Source organism: Peromyscus leucopus, chromosome 17 (genome assembly GCF_004664715.2).
Source record: "Peromyscus leucopus breed LL Stock chromosome 17, UCI_PerLeu_2.1, whole genome shotgun sequence".
NCBI classification, from domain to species: Eukaryota; Metazoa; Chordata; class Mammalia; order Rodentia; family Cricetidae; genus Peromyscus; species Peromyscus leucopus.
The window spans coordinates 25,589,645-25,609,661 of record NC_051077.1 but is presented as its reverse complement, the minus strand read 5'-3'; the positions used below and the strand labels follow the sequence as shown (position 1 = coordinate 25,609,661).

General features: G+C 44.4%; 1 protein-coding gene across 1 annotated transcript in view; it reads right to left on the bottom strand.

Annotated features, from left to right (window-relative positions):
* The window catches only part of Slc7a2 (solute carrier family 7 member 2), a 58,684-nt gene extending 39,143 nt beyond the window's left edge, over positions 1-19,541 (bottom strand). Inside the window, 1 exon segment of the mRNA XM_028872354.2 lies at positions 19,381-19,541. The gene's annotated coding sequence lies outside the window, so the exon portion shown is untranslated.
* Positions 19,542-20,017: the final 476 nt, after the last annotated feature.

Sequence of the window (20,017 nt, the reverse complement as noted above, 5' to 3'; positions counted from 1 at the left end):
ACTCAGGACCTTTGAAAGAGCAAGCAGTGCTCTTAAACCTCTGAGGCATCTCTCCAGCCCCCTATATTGAAAACTTAAACCTCTTCTGTCTGTCTGCATTTGTACCACAAAGTCCCTGTGTCAGGATTATGTTCCAATATCAATGAGAGAAAACTTGAGAACAGAGTGGTCTGAACCAGAGGCTAATTTCACTGTCCGTGGGTCCAGGTCACCTGCCTGATGAGTTCTACAGACCAGAAACACAAGCCCTTTATAGCCTATGCCCTGCCAACTCACTACACAGCCTTAAGTTAACCTCCCGATCGGAGGAGCTCTTCAAACTCTGTATTCCCATCAGTTGGACATGGAAAGGGGTGAGAAGAAGGGCCCCTGCTAGAAGTTGCAAAGGCTACAATACCTTACATGATATCAGCTAGAGTTATTTCAGTGGCCACAGTACCCTCAGAGGACACTGAGACTCTGCTCTTTACTTCAGATGTTCATGGAGATTTCTAGGTTAAAATCGGGAAGCAGACCCTGGGGACAACCAGAACTCTCTATTACATCACACAAGGTAACATCCCGGTCTCTCTTTTCAGTCACTCACTTACCTGGGTAGTACAGCCGAGGGCACATGGGACTTGCAATCTCCAAACCACCTTTGGTGCTGAAAACTTTTAAACTTCAGGGCCCAGGTCACTATAGTCACTGAGGCATCCCTACTGGTTTGGAAGTCTTTGTAATCTCAGTTTAAATATAACTGATTGACTGATTGATTGATTGATTGACTGTATTTGCACACACCATGGCACATGTGTGGAGGTGAGTGGAGAACTAGCAGGATTTGGCACTCTCCACCTACCAAGAGGACTGAACTCAGGTTGCAAGTCTTCAGCAAGTGCCTTCACCTGCTGAGCTGTTTCAAAGGCCCCTGAAGTCTCAATTGAAAAACCATTCCAAACACAGTTCCTTAAGCCTGGCCTTTGCTGTGAGAGGTGAACGCTGAACAGAACACTTTAACAGGAAAATGAAAGCAGCCTGCCTCCACATTTGGGTTTGATTTCTTCCTTGTACGAAGGAAGCTGTGTGCCAGTAACACATCATTCTGGGCATGGACACAAGAGCTGGGTTTTCTTCAAGGCTTCTCTTGAGTTTTCCTCCTCAGCCAAGTGTATCCCAGCACCCCATGCTAATGAGAGAGTCATTGCCAGGACGCTGAAAGGAGGCCAGAGCCCAGAGCCACGTCTCCTTCCCTCACAGAACACCCCTCCAGGGCTACTGGCTCACCCTGAGCCAAGTCCTGCTATGGCTGTCTTCACCGTGTGCTCTGACTGAGGGAAGAATTTCTGAGGCACTAAATGGTGCCGGATAGGGACTAGTCGGGGTCGAAGAGCAGATTCTACCAGTGCAATCTTGATTTAGGCGTTTCAATCCAAAGACCGACCGGCACAGAAACTCTGTCTAAAGGAGCTATTAGCCAAACTAATCTGATGCAAATTCCTACAGCCACACACTCTGTTCCCTTCCCATCCATCACAAAGAACAAATACTGGTCATTTACAAGCTCCTTTTCTTCTTATGTGGGAAAAACACAGAGTACACTAAACATTGCCTAACCCCTACAAGTATTTCCCCCCATTTTCTTCTGAAATATAAATACTTCTTTGTCCTCCTATCAAAATATACAATTTCATATTTTAAGTGTATTTCTTTCTAAAAGGCAAGTATCCTAAAAAAGGCTCAAGGAAAAAAAGGAGAATAGAATTAGTAAAAGAATTAGAGTCACTTTGCGTATGTTAGCCTAATCAATAATATCAACAAATCTGAAAGAGTAAATATCATTATGGTACTATGTGTTTTCTTTCAAAATCAAACCTAAAAACTGTTCAGTCCAGGACAGGTTTACAAAAGGTCACTTCAACCTCGAATATTTTAGCTCTGCACCAACACGTTGAATAACTTTAGGGCAGATAGCAGAAAGGACTGGCTTTTTCCAAATACTTTAAGAATTTTATACAGTAGTTCTGTGTTCACAGATCTACAATAGCATACCAAACAGCTATTCCTTTAAAAAAATACATATCCTCTTTCTTAAAGATTTACATAGAAAAATACTAAGAGGCTGCTCACGGGCACCTCTGGCACCGCAGTCCTTCAATCCAGAGTTCACCCCAGGACCCTCAGTTCCCAGAACCCCCAGCTGTTCACTGATGTGACTCAAACACACACACGTTCTAGTCTGTATGTCAGGGCTTAATCTCTTTTAGGATTAAGTGAGTCAATACTTATCTCTACTTATATCTACCCCTGTTATTCCTCTCCTTATATTTCTCAAATCTTAATTTCTCCATGAGGCTTTCTTGGTGGCCCAAAGAGGTGGCCAGCAGTACTGAAGTAACATAATATTAAATATATTTTAGCTTTAGTGTGTGTTAATGTCATGATGCTAATCACAAATTCTTAAAAAAAAAACTATATTGTCTCCAAATTCATTGTTGGGGGGACAGACATTTCAATTCATCACATGTCCTTCTGGCAGGAAGTGAACCAGGGTTTACAGAAGAGGCAGGGGGCTCTTGTCAGTCATTCTGGAAGGCTTTCTGGGGAAGAGATAGTAGAGAATAAGCAGGCTGAGCCTTCTGTGTAAGATGAGTGCACCAGTTTGGTGTAAGAAACCGCCCGTCCTGGTTCAGAAGACCCAAAGAACTCTTTTCTTCCCGGTTTTTAAAAACACACATCATCTTGAAGTGAATGAGTCAGACAAGACAGAGCAACAAAAACAAGGAAGAGCCAGGCAGTGGTGGCACACGCCTTTAATCCCAGCACTCGGGAGGCAGAGCCAGGTAGATCTTTGTGAGTTCAAGGCCAGCCTGGTCTACAGAGTGAGTTCCAGGAAAGGCTCCAAAACTACACAGAGAAACCCTGTCTCGGAAAACGAACCAAACAACCAAACAACCAACCAACCAACCAACCAAACAAACAAACAAAAAAACCCAAGAAAAAAATAGTCTGAAGGATGTGAGGCAAAGATCATGGCAGGGACTGTGTCAGCAATCACGCCCTGGGTGAAGGCTGACCTAGATGAACAGAGCTTGGGGGAAGGGGCAGGAACACAGAAGAGAGACTTTGATAAGGCTACAGAGAATGTAACCATCACTTTGAAACTTAAATAGTTCTAATAAACGCATGAACTAAGACAGGTTTATAAACATATACCAATACACTAGTGTGGCTATGCAAACAACCTTCATCAAGAAGAGCTGGACTTGGGGACCCTAAGGGCAATAAAACTACTCTATGCTGTAGTTGCTGTTATCATCTCTAGTTTATAGGTGACAAAACCAGAGCCCTGAGAGACTAAGTTCCAGCTAAGTGTTACGGATGGACTGCATCTCCTCAAAATTCACTTGAGTTTTATAACTCAATGTGATGGTGTTTGGAGGAAGACACTTTAGGGGGAAATGGGGGTTAGATGAGGTCATATGAATGAATTGCTCCCATCCCCCATTGTAACATGAGTTGCTAAATGGTCTTATTAATAAAAAACCCGGAGCCAGATATAGGGGTGAAAGCTGAAAGGTCAGAGGGATAAAACAAGCCACAGCCAACTTCACCTTGCCAACTCCTCAACTGATGCTATTTCCACGAATCCTCAGACTGAAAAGCCTCTGAGTCCTCACCCCTGAGGGTCTCCGCTGAACTGCTTAAAAGCTTCTAGTTCCTGGTCCTCATGCCTTATATACCTTTCTGCTTCCTGCCATCACTTCCTGGGATTAAAGGCGTGTATCTTTCCCAAGCAAAGACGTGAGATCTCAAATCCTGGGATTAAAGGTGTGTGTGTGTGCCACCATGCCTGGCTCTGTTTCCAGTGTTTCCTTAAACTCACAGAGATCCAGACAGATTGATAGGATGAAGGGTGTGTACCACCACTGTCTGGCCTCTATGTCCAATCTAGTGGCAGGTTCTGTCCTCTGTTCCCCAGATAAGTTTATTTGTTACAGCACAAATAAAATATCACCACAACCCATGATGCAAGTGTGTCTTTAATAAGCCCTGGAGCTGACACTCCCCCTCCACCATGTAAACACAGAGAGAAAGAAGCATCTGCAAGCCGAGAGCCCCCACCAAAGCCCCTCCATGCTGGCTCCCAGATATTTCAACCTCCAGAATTAGAAAAAAAATTAATGCCGATGGTTTGAGCCTCCAATCTATGGCTATTTGTTAGGGTACAGACGAAGATACTGGGACAATCACAAGTTAGGACACAGAATCAACTTTGTCTGACTGTCCAAAACAGGCTGTAATGTGCACTGGCATTTTAGAATCAATGCAGGGGAGTTAGCAGTGAATATAACCTCTCCCCCTCTTTTCCGCAACCTTTGAATTTGTGCTGCAGCGGGTGAAGTTCTGGGGTGCCCTGCACCATCCCAAGAGGCAAGCCTGAAGTCTGTTCTTCTATCAGAGCTCAGTTTCCCATGATGGGCACTTGTTTGAGGAAACAAGATGACCAAAGTGTTAATTGCCACAGCCCAGAAAGCAAAGCACAGGCAGTTCTCTATGAATAAATAGTCCTGTTATGAAGTATGCCTTCTAAACTGAGCTGAAATACTACCCACAGCATGCCTTCAGGAAGGAACCTTGTCGCCATAGCTTGGGGAGAGGCCAATGTTAGCTAATGGTTACATCATCCAGCTCAGTATAGCAGCAGCAGAGAAACTCCCAGGTCCACAGAGGCGCCCGATATAGTGTTTTCTTTAGCTCTGATACTTGGAGATGAGGCAGGGGAGAGAAAGAAAAGAAAAATAAAAGGACTAAATATCTGAGGCTCTCATATGGGGAGAAAAAAGTAATTCAAAGAGGATTCCACGGTTAAGCAAAGCTTGTCCTACATTAGATTTTGGGATACAGTGCTGGAAATAGTGGATGCTCTTCTCATCCACTGAGGCTCCTGACGTGTGCATCACTGAGTCCTCAGCACCTCAACTTGTCTTCAGATGATGAAACACAAGCTCAGCACCATTAAATAATGTGTTCAAAACCACACACATTTGAACTTGAGGTCTGATGGCTGGTAAGTCTCTGCTGTTTGCTCTGCTCCAAATAACCTAGAAGCAACAAGAAAATGCAGAATTCTTCTTGGTCCCAGGCTCTAGGCAGCACACCTCATGCTCAGCTGATAAAAGGACATTTGAAGGTCATTCAGATATTACTAAAAAATATATATCTGGAAAGCTTTGGATTTTTTTTTTTTTTTTTGAGACAGGGTTTCTCTGTGTTGTTTTGGTTGCCTGTCCTGGAATCTCACTCTGTAGACCAGGCTGGCCTCGAACTCACAGAGATCCACCTGACTCTGCCTCCCGAGGGCTGGGATTAAAGATGTGTGCCACTACTGCCTGGCAAGCTTTGGAATTGTAAAACTTCACCTGCATGAGATTTTAGCCTTTCAATGTCAAAGTGCCCAAAGCCACAACTGGCCAAGAAGAGAAATGCAATAATTACTAGGCAAGCAACATAGAAAATCTATCTTTAAAGGTAAAGAAAAATATCTAGATAAGCATCATGTCAAGACTGCCACTGTATATTAAAATCCTATTTCTTCCGGCTGTAAAATCCTTCCTTGATTTAATATAAGGCTATTTGCAGTAAAAAGCTGCTGATTTTTGTGCAACCATATTGTACTACCTAAAACACTGTACATAGTTCATGGTTTACTCATCACATTCTTCATCTAACTTTTGGCTTCTCAAATATCTAATCTTCTCAAGTCTTCACATATTTCTGAATCCAAAACTGTTTCGGAGCAAATATCTTGGCCCTCCAAGTCACACCATTTTATATTTCACTTTGTAAAGAGTTTTTTTTTATTTCAGTTGACCACTGTAATATCAGGAACTACCCCCTCCTATTATCAAAAGGTTTTTCTGAGGCTTTATTTCATGTCTGGAAGTAAATTAGTATAATTCAATTAGAGTTCACATTATTTTCTTAATCCACAGAAGGAATGTGTTTGATGTGATGAAAATGAGGGTAACAGGTAGAGATGTCTGGTATGTTTCAAGCATTATTTGAAGTTTTCACATAGAATCAGGGTTTCTCTGTGTAGCTTTGCGCCTTTCCTGGAACTCACGGAGATCCACCTGCCTCTGCCTCCCAAGTGCTGGGATTAAAGGTGTGCACCACGACCGCCCAGCAACACCTCTACTTCTGAACAGCTGTTGTGGGGTACGGAGAGCGAAGGAGGTCCTGAATGAAAATCGAATGTATGCTGCTGATAGGGGCACAACCATGGTAAGAATTCCATCAGCCTCAGGCTCAAAGGTTGGCAAAGCCTTCCTCTGGGGATAAAGTGAGAGTGTTGGCGGTGTATGCAGAAAACGTCCACCATAGCTTCCTTCCTAGGGATGTATACCACCTGAAGACCAGCCCACTACAGAGACCGTTCCTACAGAGACCAGCTAAACCAGCCCCCTAGATCCAGCTGTTTACCACAAACACTGCCTCCTTGCTTACCTGTACGTGATAACCCTGCCTCCCTGTTCAGCTGTATGCAACAACCCCGCCTCCCTGTTCAACTCTACCTAATAAACATGCTGAGCTTCCAGGGTGCTGGGGTTTCTCCAGCCGAGAGCCCAGTCCACTGGACTGCAGGTAATTCTGTCAGCACCCAGGTGTGTCCATCTTTTCTTCATTCCTTTGCTAAGCCAGTCTGGTCCATCCCTGGATGACAAGGCAGTGTGGCAGAGCCTGAGAGGCACAGCATAAAGACCCTTAGAATGTAAGCTACACCAGGTAGAGACTTTGGTACTGGCATGTAGCAGGAACTCATAATTTTCCTGAACGGATACCTTCCTCTAGCCTCATCTTCTTAAGTCCTTGTGAAGTATTCAAATACAGTGTGATCGGGACAGGCCCAGGTGTCTGGGTCTGGAGACCATGTCCTTACTTACAGATCAATGAAAGAATGCAGGAGTTGGGTAACAACAGGCAGGGACAGAGTGTGACCACAGGACAGGTGATTCCGTAGGGTATCAGCTATGGCAGCTGCTGGAATCTAACGACAGTTCTGTGGCCGAAGAAAACAATGCTCTGCCCCTGGTTCTCTGCACACATTCAAGCCGACAGTCAGGCTGCAGAGGCAAGCATCCTCCTCGAAAGCACATACTACACCAAACCTCACCCCCATTCATCATCCCCATCCTTGCACCCACCAAGACCACAGGGACTAGAGAATTTAGGAAAACCAACAGCCGTGCTCTCGTGACCGATGACTCCGGAAAAGGGCCAAAGGTCATGACACCACAGCATAACACTTAGATCATGTAAATATTGATTTGGTAAACCTTCCTTAAGTTTAAAGGTTCAACTGATGCAACGACCTATTCCGGCCAGCTGTTTACCTGTGCAATTTCCCTTTCACTCCCTGTTCCCCTCTATTCCAGTGGTGGGTTTAATTCAAAAGAGCAGGCACTGCCCTTACCCATGGCTCTGCCAGTGTACCCACCGAGGAGACAGGGAACCGTTTCTCCAAAGACGAGAAGAAACTGCTCTATCATTGACTCACCGGGTCCGATTCATGTAGCCTCTGGCACTGGGGTACCACCTGAACAAACTCTTGTTTTTTCCGAGTGGTGTTTCTTTTCTTCCAAGCCGGTCTTGCTAAGTATCCCAGCCTGGTCTGGGATGTGTAACTTACCCTTCTGCTTCATCTCTTGCCCTGGTTTATGAAGTGAGTGCTGGGTATCAGACCCAGGTCTTTGTTCACGTTAGGCAAGCCCTTTACTCAGAGTCACATCCCAGCTCGAACATTTTATCTCGAGACAGGGTTTTACTAAGTTGCCCAGGCTGATCCTCCTGCCTCAACCTTCCCATTTGCTGGACTTAGAGGCTTCCTGGCACTGAGTCCTTTACAACTGTTTATCCGTCACAGCTTCCAGCGATGTTTCAGGACACAGAGTATTTTCTAAGTTAATTGGTCTCTGGTTCATTTTAGTTCCACAAATTCCTTACTATATTGCATACGGATTTCATTCATTTATGTTCCTTTCTGGACCCAAAGAATTGGGTCCAGATTAGTAGTAGACTCTGGGATAAAGAAAGCATCCATCACAGATTTGTGGAGGTGTTTTTGCTGCCCAGCAATCCTACAAGGGGCGAACACATTCCCACACAGAAAGAAACCAGCATTACTGTGAATGTTTAATATTTAAATGCAATTTGCATGAAACAATCCCAGGAGTCCCCTACCCCATGGTGGTCACTACTATACAGACAAGACATCCTGAGATGTCTTTTTAAACCATTTAAATCTTGGAAAAAATATTCGGCATGATTTTAAACTCTGTGTGTATGAGCAAAAGTTTGAAAGGCTTGCTTTGTTTTTGTTTTGGAGACATTAGAGCGACTTTGTAACTACGAAGTGCCCTCCAAAGATTAGGGTGAGAATGAGAGCCAATTGGATGGCATGCTGCTGGTGGGAATGTGAAATGGTACCACCTCTCTGGAAAACAGTACTGCAAACTGAAAGAAAAACTAAAATGTAGAATTCCCACATGATGCAGCAGCTTTATTTCTAGGCACACAGCTAAAAGGCAGCAGGGTCTCCAGGAAACAGGTACATGTCTGTGCTCATAGATGCATTATTCACAATAAATAAAATGTAAAAACATGGTGTGGTAGCACACACGTGTAATCATAGTGTGCTGGGGAGGCAGAGACATGTGGATCCCCAGGGCTTCCTGGCCTTACCTACATAGTTAGTTTGAGGCCAGTCAGAGACTCTCTCAAACAAACTGGACAGCCTAAGGAATGACAGTTGGCTTCCACATGAACATACACACACGGGCAAGCACACCCACCCACACTTCCCCTCCCACAAAGGGAACAAATTCGGACACACAGTAAAACATGAATGAACCTAGGACACTCTGCTGAATAAAATAATCCAGTCACAAAGGACAAGTAAAATTCTTGCTACACATTCATAGAGACAGAAAATAGGATGGTGGTTACCACCCCACCCCAGGGATATAGTCCCCCCCTTTTTTCAGGATTCAAAAGCACTGGAAAACTATTGAGCACCAATGTGAATGTACTTAACAATACTGAACTGGATACTTAAAAAAACTTCAGATAGCAGATTTTATATTATTTGTATAAAACTGTAGGATCACAAAATTAAAAGTCAACACACACACACTCTTAAAACTTTTAAACTTTTAAAATTTACCTTTAAGCCAGCAATCCAAAGATTCTTAAATGAGGTCATTTCCTCTAAGGACAATAGATTATTTTGTGAAATGAACGGGTGCACATGCCACAGCTTATCATGGGGTGGCTTTCAGAAAGGACACAGGCTTCAGTGACCAGTATGAGTTCTCACTCTTAACTTTGAGCTTTCAAGAGTCTAAGCTGGAATGAGATTCCCCTCCCCCACCGCAGTAAGCAGGTCTGATGTTTTGGATCAGTACGTCTCTAGGAAGTACATGCTGTCCTTGAAAAACATGACAAAAATATAACCTGTTCACTAGACACACGATTAATACTTCAGAGACAGGGTACACACAACGCAAAGGTAAGCCAATGAAGGCTTTCAGGTCTGTAAAGAACTGCAACAGTAACAAATATACTAACAGAAGAAGAGTTCAACCCGTGGGAACTGCTACTCTACGTGAATTCTTTACTCACAGAAGCACTCAAATGGATAATCAAGAGAGAACGGGAAAGCCCAACACTAACCCTTTCCTGAGTAACCAGAGATCTGCCTCACAAAGATAACACAATGGCATAGACTGATGGAGACGAAAGCTTTCTAAAGGGTTATAGCTATCCTGCTCCCATGTCATATTCTTACAAAGGCTGTCCGTGACTCCAGAGTCAGCATTTACAGTCAGGATTGAGGAAAGCAGGGGAGAGAAACCAGAGGAAGGAGAGATAAGCAGATGACGAGCACAGGATCCTTACACATCAGCACATTTCCTAGGGCCTGTGCCTCCTCCATGATCGCAGAAAACACAATCTATTTTTAAAAGATTTATTTATGATGTATACAGTATTCTGACTGCATGTATGCCTGAGCACCAGAAGAGGGCGCCAGATCTCATTACAGATAGTTGTGAGCCACCATGTGGTTGCTGGATACTGAACTCAGAACCATGGAAGAGCAGCCAATGCTCTTAACCTCTGAGCCATTTCTTCAGGCCAAGGATATTAGATAATAGGGGGACACCCAGAGAGAGTCCACACAAGATCCAGCATTTCAGCTCGGACACTAATGAGCATTAGCCTTGGGTTTAGCTAGCTACTCATTTCATTTTGAAGGAAGAGGAGGGGGAGGAAGGGAACGACATGGGACCTGATGTCAGCATTCCACACGTCATAAACCATCAGGAATGTCCCAGCCATACACCAGGACCTCTAACGCAAGAGTGGCATCAAGCGCAATGTGTTTAGAAGGATCACAGCAGGGAGGGGAAAATCTTAAGGAACAGCGAACAGGGAGGGATAGGCCACTTGCTCCTTCAGAGTAGTAACACAAACAGTCTTGTGAAGTTCTAACTACCCCTGTTCCCCAGGCACTGGAGTAAAGAGCTGGAAAAACCAACACTGCAGTGGTGGGTATTAAAACAGATACAGATACCCTCAACCATTTGTTATCTTTAAATGTGAAAACGCAGATATTTATGGTAGCCATTTAGAAATGTGATTGCTTTCAGCGACATCTGCACAGACATTCCAGAGTCAGCCCACATTTTCACAATATGTAGACCTACGACAAATAGCCAGGCATGACTCTGCTTGACAAGAAATGTAAAAGATACAGTTCTGAGCCAGCAATATGATAACTCACTAATGCTGGCAAGCAATACTGAATATTTCATCTTTAAAGATGTACAAATCTGGCAGGGTGATGGTGGTGCATACCTTTAATCCCAGCACTCAGGAGGCAGGGCAGGCAGATCTCTGTTGAGTTTGAGGCCAGCCTGGTCTACAGAGGAAGTTCTAGGACAGCCAGGGCTACACAGAAAAACCCTGTCTCAAAAACAAAAAAGAAAAGATATGCAAATCTCAGTACAGTAAGTAATTACTGTAGATGAAACTTCTTAAAGCATTATTCTATGCACATCATTTTATTGGGGACAAAAAAGAAACAGCATTTTTTTTTTGTATTTTTTCCTCCTTTACTTACCTTACTTTTATACTTAATTCAATGAGATAACTTTCCCACCAACTCTTGAAAAGACCCTAAATTCTGATTCAAGCAAACAAATGAGAAGTGGAACCACAGTTCGCTCAACCCTGTTTATTCCCTGAACCTAACATATAATGCATTAAGATTCTATGTTTTGGAATAAAGACTCATTCTTAAAATAGAAAATTCAAAAATGTTATTACTCTTATTACCAAAGAAGACAGCTGGTGTTTCCTATTTCCTTCTAGGAGAACGACTCCACTAAAGGAACACCAATTTTGTTTGGGGGAGACAGAGGCTTACTGTGTAGCATGGGCTAGCCTTGGGTTCAAAATCCTCCTGCCTCAGCCTCCTCAATGCTGGAGTTACAGGACAATGCCTCCACAAGCTGCACTTTGGGAACATTTCTCATTCCACCCTAAGGTACCACCACCGCCTGTAGCTTTTACCACTGCATATCATGAAAGCTGAACACTATGAAAGGTCATCCACCAATGGGAGAAAAAATACATTAACTATCTAAATACTTTTTTGGGGGGGAGCTGAGGATCGAACCCAGGGCCTTGCGCTTGCCTCTACTACTGAGCTAAATCCCCAACCCCTAAATACTTTTAAATTGTGTGAAGAGAGAGGGGAATTGAGACAGGGTTTCCTGCAGCTGGGCTGACCTTGAACTCCTGACTTTCCTGGCTCTGCTTCCCAAACGCTGAGATTCTAGAGGCCCACACCACACAATTTAAAATCCCTGCAAAAGGGTGACTTAGTACAGTGCCGGGAGTTCAGTGAGATGACTGATCACACTGAGTGGTAGAGAAGGCATGGAAAATGCCTAGAGGCAGAAAAACAGAAGAGGATTCTAAACACTTCGCAAGGATAACTTTTAAGGTGTCAGTACTGGGCTGTTTGCTCTTCATATCTCTCTTGTGATCAGTAGCTGGGGAAAAAAAGAGCCAAACAATGTAAATACGCTGTTCATTATGCAGAAAGTTCCTCTGATCCATTTCAGTGAGGCCAACATGCAATATCAACAGAAATTTTATGCAAAGTCTGCTCTTTTTTTTGTTTGGGTCACTGAACTAAGTGCAAACCAGCTGTTACCTAGGATAATGTGAAAACACAAAAATTCACACAGCTTTCTTCTTGTATTTGAGCTAACACAATAAGCACTTACAAACAGCACTTGCTCAGAAGGGCCATTTGTGGGGGTTCAGCTCGCACTGACATTAACGGTTTAGAACTCATACTGAAAATGTCTCTTTTTTTCAGATTAAGCCTATGTTTTCGTTTCCTTGTAAAGTATGCCATTTATTAAAAATTTTCACATCCTCACAATGCCACTCTACTAAAAATACGCAAACATGTTAGGGTCTAAGAATATTATAAATCTAAAAACTTTTAAGTGGGTATTGTAATTTGATTCCCATTTGCAAAATTCCACACGAAGTGTGCATTTTAGCAATTCTTACAGTTTTCTTTCACAAAAACAAAATGGCCTGAAACAAACTGCTTCTTTCTTCCACATCTGAATTCTTAAGTTCTGCTCTGGATCCACTGTACTCAATTTTCAATGTTCTCTCTCTCTCTCTCAAGAACTTGATTTCTGAGCTTACAGAGCATTCTAAAATGTCGTTCTTGGGCGCTTCCCTCCTCTACACATTTGTCTAGTGCTCTGTTTAGGATAGAAGTAAGCTCCAGCCACTCATTACTGTCCATGGGGAAGGATGCAAGAAATAGACACTGGGAAATGACAGACATTTGTCACAAGACAGTTTTCAAGGTACTGGAGAGTTTGGGACACAAAACCAACTACTACAATCACGTCTCACCATCATTATGTGATAAAACCAACCGCATGTCCAGGCAGATAAGCCTTACTCATGCACGAATCCTCTGAGAATACGGCTGTTTTGGAGATGAAATGTTCAGTTTCAGGAGTTTAATATGGCACCAGTCTAGGATGTGTTTACACGGCTAGTACTACACATTGTATCAACACCCACTACTGTTCCTCAATGGCATGTAAATGCGCCCTGTGCTCTTTCCTTGGTGAATAGCACGCATACAAGACTTGTTCCCCCTACGGGAGCGCTGGGCTACAAATGCAGTACATCAGAGGGCCTTTTCTTTCTCTCCTCCACCCCCTTAACCAAATATTACAAATCCCAACCACACAAACTCTGCAAAAGATGGACTTCAGCAGAGAAACTGACTGTAAATACCCTGCTCCGGGCTCACTGCCATTGGTTCAGCACATTATTAAGAAATGTAACCAGCAACTGCTACAAACTAGTCATTTGCTCCAGTCACATGTGTCCCCCCCCCCACTAGCATTTAGCTAGGCTCTGAGTCAATAAGTTTACGAAATTCCAGAGATTTCCACAGTTTCTACATTAGATGTTCAACCAAACAGGAAGATGGATCTCAATGTCATTTCAAAGATGTTCCAATACATATCATTCTTACCCATTCTTGTTGGACTTGTTTATGTGTGTAATCACAAATACACAAACGAGGTGCTCTGTTGCTAAAACTGAATCAAATTCACTCCTTGGTCTGTAGGCATGCTGAAATCCATGAATCTGAGAATTTGGAGAATAGACTATGATGCTAGAGATTCGAGGGAAGTATAACACTTTTCACCACGGCACAAAGAGGCAGGTCATACTTATGCTTACTATGAAAACTCTTCCTGCTAGTTTGTATCAAGTTGGATATAATTTCTGGGGCGGGGGGCTGTTCTCAAACTCCAGGCTACTCAGTATAGTCCCTTCTGCTTTAATGATCACATCAATTACAGGGGATGGAAAAACCTTATCTTTTTACCAGTTGATCTCACAGTGAGTCCCCAACCACTATTGCCCACCTTGAAATCTGTAGGTCATCTTAAAGCATCAAGGAAGACAGAATGCATGACCAAGATTGCTCCATGCAGGCTCAACAGAATCTCCCCAGGCACCTCCCCAAGCCATCGGGAGTGGCTTCTGTATTGTGGGATTCTTATCCCGATTTGTAGAAACTCTGTCTACTGGGTGGAAGCAGAGACTCTGAATGTCCAGAAATCTCATGCAAGATGGTCAGGGATCGGTGTTCTTTTCTATGGAGAAAGGAACTGGGTGGGATGGGTAGAGAAAAACTTATCACAAAATATCTGTAAGTCTCATCAGACATGTTACAAGCCACTGCTGTGAAGAGGAGCTAGCTGCTGTGGCCATGGGTTCTTCTTTCTTCCCCTGAATAAATGTTTTGTGAGCGGAAAGTAGCCCACAAAGCAGGCAACAGTGCTTTACAGAGCCACCTGACGCTTCAGAAACAGGCTCCTCCTAGAGGAATTAATTTCCAAGTTGATACAAACTATCAGGATGAGTGTTTCATTTGATTTGAGTGTTTCTGCCTTCCTGGTGCTGGGCTGGGAATTGAAGGTGCTCCACCATGCTCAGCCTTGATTTTTTTTTTTTTTTAAATCAGGACAACTGCTAGGGCAAATTAAAAACATTCTGTGAACTATTAGCCAAGCATAAATGTGGGCGCGCGCGCGCGCGCGCGCGCGCGCACACACACACACACACACATACGCAAACACAGCTACAACAGGTATTAATGCACAATAGATAAACTAATCTCTAGCCATGGAAAACTCCACACAGAATGTCTCCTAGGATATTCTTGGGATGGAAGTTGCAAAGCTTTGTTCTAAGGGAATCCTGACCTGGGAAATTGCACTCAGTCATCTGGCTTAATATGTCATTATTAAATAGCACAAGTTTTACCTAGTGGTAGAGGTAAATTTGGCATGCCAACTTCAGAAGCACACTGAGTTGCTTTCATGTGACACAGACCTTCTATAAATTGGAATTAAAGGCAGGGGAAATCACCCGGGGGAGCCAAGTGCTCTAGCAAAGCAAACATTGTGGGTGACACCTAGATACCATTGCTCAAGTATCTTAAGTTTGTTTCTTGTTTTTGTTTGGTTTTTTTTTTTTTAAGAAATTGTATTGCATTTAGAAAATCTGTCCCAAATTCATATTAAATAAATACCGCTGAAATTGGAAGGACACTCTAATTTTTCCCTTTGGTTCAATATAAAATAGCTATGAATTCTACCAGTGACTAGCACCATCATTGTTTGCCAAGGTGAAGAAAGAAATCCTCACAGTTATTTCCCAATTATAATTGAGGTTATGAGCTCAAGCACCATTTTTCTCCCCACAAAAAGTAAAACAAGTAACACGTGAGTTGTAAGGTTTATTATCTGATGGTATGAAAAAAAGAAAACGCCTGTTTTTAAGTGTAACGGATCCAAATTATTTTAACTATGAACATCCCTCCCACCCAGCAAAGTACTAGAACAAAGTGAGCGTCCTGACTCTGGTATTGCTCTGCATCCCTGGGTGACAGGACATCAAGGTCTCTATGCTGTGCCCACCACATGGACACTGGAAGGGCATCTCTATGGCCCGAGAAGTGCCGAGACGCGCCATATTAGACATGGTGGGAAGACAAGCAGAGTCTCAAAGCCAGCATGAGTTCAGGAAAGAAGAGGATTTTCCCCACAGCAGGGGAGACAACCAGCAAGACCCAACACGGGCCATAAGCTTCCCTTGTTACATATTGTTTAACAAGTATTTCTTAAATGAAATTAATTCCTGGAGGAGAGGTCACGGGGTATTCCTTCTCTGTGCTGCAGATTCTCTGATCAGGGTCAGTTCTCTGAAGGGAGGGGCCAGCACACACAGAGCTATTCTAGCCTCCTAGCATGTGTAAGCATGCTTTTCATTTTTAAGCTTATTCCACAAATTTAAACTTTATCTTTACTCCTTTTCAGGCAGATAAGCATAAAGCACAAAAGAGAATACATGGCAGCCTCTAGCTTGATGAGCCAATCACAGATGAATAAACCCCTTCGTTAAGAAAACCCAAGGTTTCCAACAACATATTGTATCCATACCCACCCAGCAATGAAGAAGCCCAGCTCTCTGTAAGGGCAGAGATCCAAACTGAAAGGTGCAATAAGAACGGAGAAGCCACACGACTACGACCCACACTTTCAAAGCTAGTCTTTTAGAAAAAAGCCACATTAACTCAGATAGCTTTTTTAAGTTGATACTAACCATGCTTACCAGTCAGAATGTTGTCATTCGGGCAGGGGAAGTCTTCAGAAAGTGACACCTGTGGTCTAAAAGTGTCTGTAAGTATGTGAAAAGCAATAGTATTCTGTCTGCCCCTAGATTAGCACAGAACAGTTACATTTACTGAGTCAGACAAGAAAAATGAATAAAAGAAGCTGGGATTGTCTTGACTGGCTGCCGCCTGCTGGAAATGAATCCTTACTGGGTTTGGTTTTTACAAAGTAGCACTCACAGTTCCACTACTAAGGCAAAAGCCAGAAAAACCAGTAAAAGGGTGTATGAGCAGATCAATGTAAAGCTGTTGCTCTCTGTGAAACAAAAATACCCAGCATGCATGCTTTTGATAACCCAATAGCAGCACCATCTTCATATGTCACAATGCAGCCATCATGGTGCTTGAGTGCACACAGCCCCCAAGTCATGTGCAGAAATTTGTTACTGTCATACAGTTAACAACAAACCGTTCTTCAAATCCAGCAAGGAAGAGTTTCCCAAATGCAAAAATGATTTGCAGAATCCCTCCATGATGGCAGTCCTTAGTGTGGGGTCAGCCAATGCCTGGTGTACTGTGGGGACTCAATATGTTTTCAGTGGCAGTATGAGAACATTAGAAAATAGACAAAACATGTTTTCTCAAGTTGTTGGAATCACGGCTGTCTATTTTACAATAAAGACACACTGAACAGGTGTTAGGTCACACTAGGTGAGGAAATAGAACAACAAATTACTGAAATAGAAAACCACAAAAGGAAGTGCTTCATGGGTTTTTTATTAATGCTCAAGGTTTTATCGACATAGTTCTTGGTATTTTCATAACGGTTCAGAAGTAGTTAAACATTTAAATTTGCTAAGGTGTTTGATAAACATAACGAGAATGAGGTCGTACAGCTCCCACGGCCTTTCAGACGTATGGAGAAGCATTCCTCTGGCACACAGTATCAAACACGGAAAGCTTAGAAACACATTCAACTGAAAAATTTCCTTTTGTTCTAATTTGGCACACAAGAAGTCATCTATTAAGAAACCAGACTTCAAGATCATGTCCCTACTATGTCTGGGGGAAAATGAAGCAAATAGCAGCGTGAGGATGTTTTCAGGATTCTGTTCTGAAAGCTGCCTCTGAAAGGCAACGAGATAAAACCAGGAGATGGCTCTGAACGCCTCCCCCCCCACACGCACACACCAGGAGCAACCAAATAAGAACATTAACTCATTAGCTGGGCTAGACATGTTACCAAAGAAAACCTTTAGGGAAGAATATTTGGAAAAAGATGAAACGGCCATTTAGGAGGAGGGTCCCTGGCTAAAAGTCAGAAGAAGTAACACTGACTTGAACTAGAAGGTAGAAGAAGAACATGAAAGGCTGGCACTGAGCCACCCAGGAGGGAGAGGAGGCAAATGCCTCTGCAAAGGTGAGTGGCTTGTAGCTTTAAAGCTCTCCAGACACGTGTGTTCAAGGGGCCCAGAGATATGGGAATACAGGTCAAAAAAACTCAACAAATTCTCAGACGTTTAAAATGCCCACAGCGACCATATTGCCCTCTTAGCTGTCTTTCCTCTTCCCAGGCTCTCAACTCTAAGCCTTGTGATAAAAACTGGAGACTGAATCAAAGGGGCTTTGCTGACCAAGTGAAGATCAGGATTCTGCGAACTGAGTCTCTGCAGATACCATGGAGCTCTAGCGTGGTTGATCTTCAAGGTCGGGACATAGCCCCAAAAGGTTAAAATGTCTTAAGGGAAATGACACTCAACTAATCAGGAGACAAAGGGAAAGAGAGCAGGAAGCAAAGGGAAAGCTTGAAAATGCAAACACATGTCATCCTGCCTCCACGATTCACTCCTGGACAGTTGCCAACTAGCAACGTTTGAGTGTAAGGGGAAAAAAATGTTTTGAGCGGGTGTATCATGTCTTCATGCTACTTTGGTGCAACTGGAAGAAAAAAAAAAAAGATCGAATAGCACAAAAAAACAAAAAACAAAAAAACATAAAAATAGTATATTCTCCACCTGTACAGCCCCTAGCCAGAGACAACAAAATGTTTCTCTTTACTGAGAAGATAAATATTAATGTGGAGGTAGAAAAGAAAAATAAGTTTTAAAAGAATGAAGTGTTAGGCCAGACACACTTAACTACACGGCCCAAGCCCTAGAATCTGATAGCTCCATTCTAGCAAAGAACGGATCCACACGGATCTAATTCTTCAGTCCCAAAGGAGTCATGACCTAAAGATCTTTGAAGACAGTTTTACGGAGTTTAAAGTTTGAGCCGGATTAACTTTTACTTCTGGCATGCAGGCAGTTTCCACTTTGAGAGCCATCTACGACCGTTCGACTTCTGTTGAGCATATTTCTTTGAAATAACTACAGGATTGCCTCCTTACACCGCATACTGCATATATGGGCAACAGAAGGCGGAATAGACGAGTCAGAGCTACAACCTGAAGCAATGGTCTTAAGGCAATCAAGGCTGAAGGCTTCGTGAAATAGGATAAAAGGCACAGACCAACTCAAGCGCTTAATGCTGCACCCATTTACTTCAAAACATCAATACAGACCCCCACCCCACCCCAAGTGGGTCATTTTTACCTGTCTTACAGATCCAGAGGAGGATGGGAAAAGACTTCTAGCGATCCAAGCCTTGTTCCAAATTTAAACCAAGAATCCCAAGGGAGTGAAAGGCGACTTCGGGGGGACCACTCCGTGTGGAGGGTGTGGAGGCAGGCTGCCCTCTCGGAGAGAGAGATACTGAGGGTCCCCCAGAACTAAAGTGACTATGGACACTCACGGAGTCCCAGTGACAGGCCCTACCCCAAGTTCTACGACCCGCGTGGCCGCCGGGGATCGTGCACGCCTCGAGTGTGCAAGTGAACCAGCGGCCCCGGGGGTCGACAAGAGGAGGAGGAGGGTGGCAGCCCAGGGTGCAGCCGGGAGGACCAGAGTCCGAGGCTGCAGCCCCTGCCCGCAGGACACCCCCCCTCCCCGATGCTCGCGTGGCCTCGGGGCAGCTGCGCGCAGCTGGACGCGGCCTGGACGCCCGCGCCCCACCGCTTTCCCTCTGGCCCCCCTGCGCACTCTTCTGCAACTTACTGGGGCAGCGCCCGAGACGCGCGACGGGGACGGGGACCGGCGAGTGACCGGCTGCGGTGCGCTGGGGATCCCAAGCTGCGGAAGGCTAGAGGAGCCGCCGCTACCTTCCAGGTCGGCGCAGACAGAAGCTCCCGCCGCCGCGCTGCAGAAGGCGGGCTGGGCACGTGGGCGCCCCTCTGAGTAGGGGCGGAGGGGCGGGGCGATGGGCGGAGGGGCGGGGCGAGAGGCGGGGCCGTCCCTCCCCGCCCCGCCCTCCTGCTCGCGACCCCCGCCCGGAGCGCGTGCCGCGGCCGCGCGCCGGAGCCCCAGGAAGGCGGTGTCCGGCTCCGCGCCTCTGTATGGCCAGGGCCAGGGCCAGGGCCAGGGCGCGCGCACCACGTGGTGCTGGGCTGGGTGGGTGGGCGTGGGTCGGAAAGGCAGGGCTTGGCAGGGGCGAGGAAAATGCCCCCCTTTGCCTTGGCAGGACCCAATCGCAGGGGCATTTCTGAAGCTTCTTGGAAGCAGGGTTTTTGTCTCTTTTTCATGGAGAATTGGGAACATACAAGCAATGGTACCTCTAAGGAGATCAAAACTTGGAGACCTGTGAATAGGCAGGCAGTCATGGTTATTTGGGGGTGGGTTTTAAGAAAACGATAGT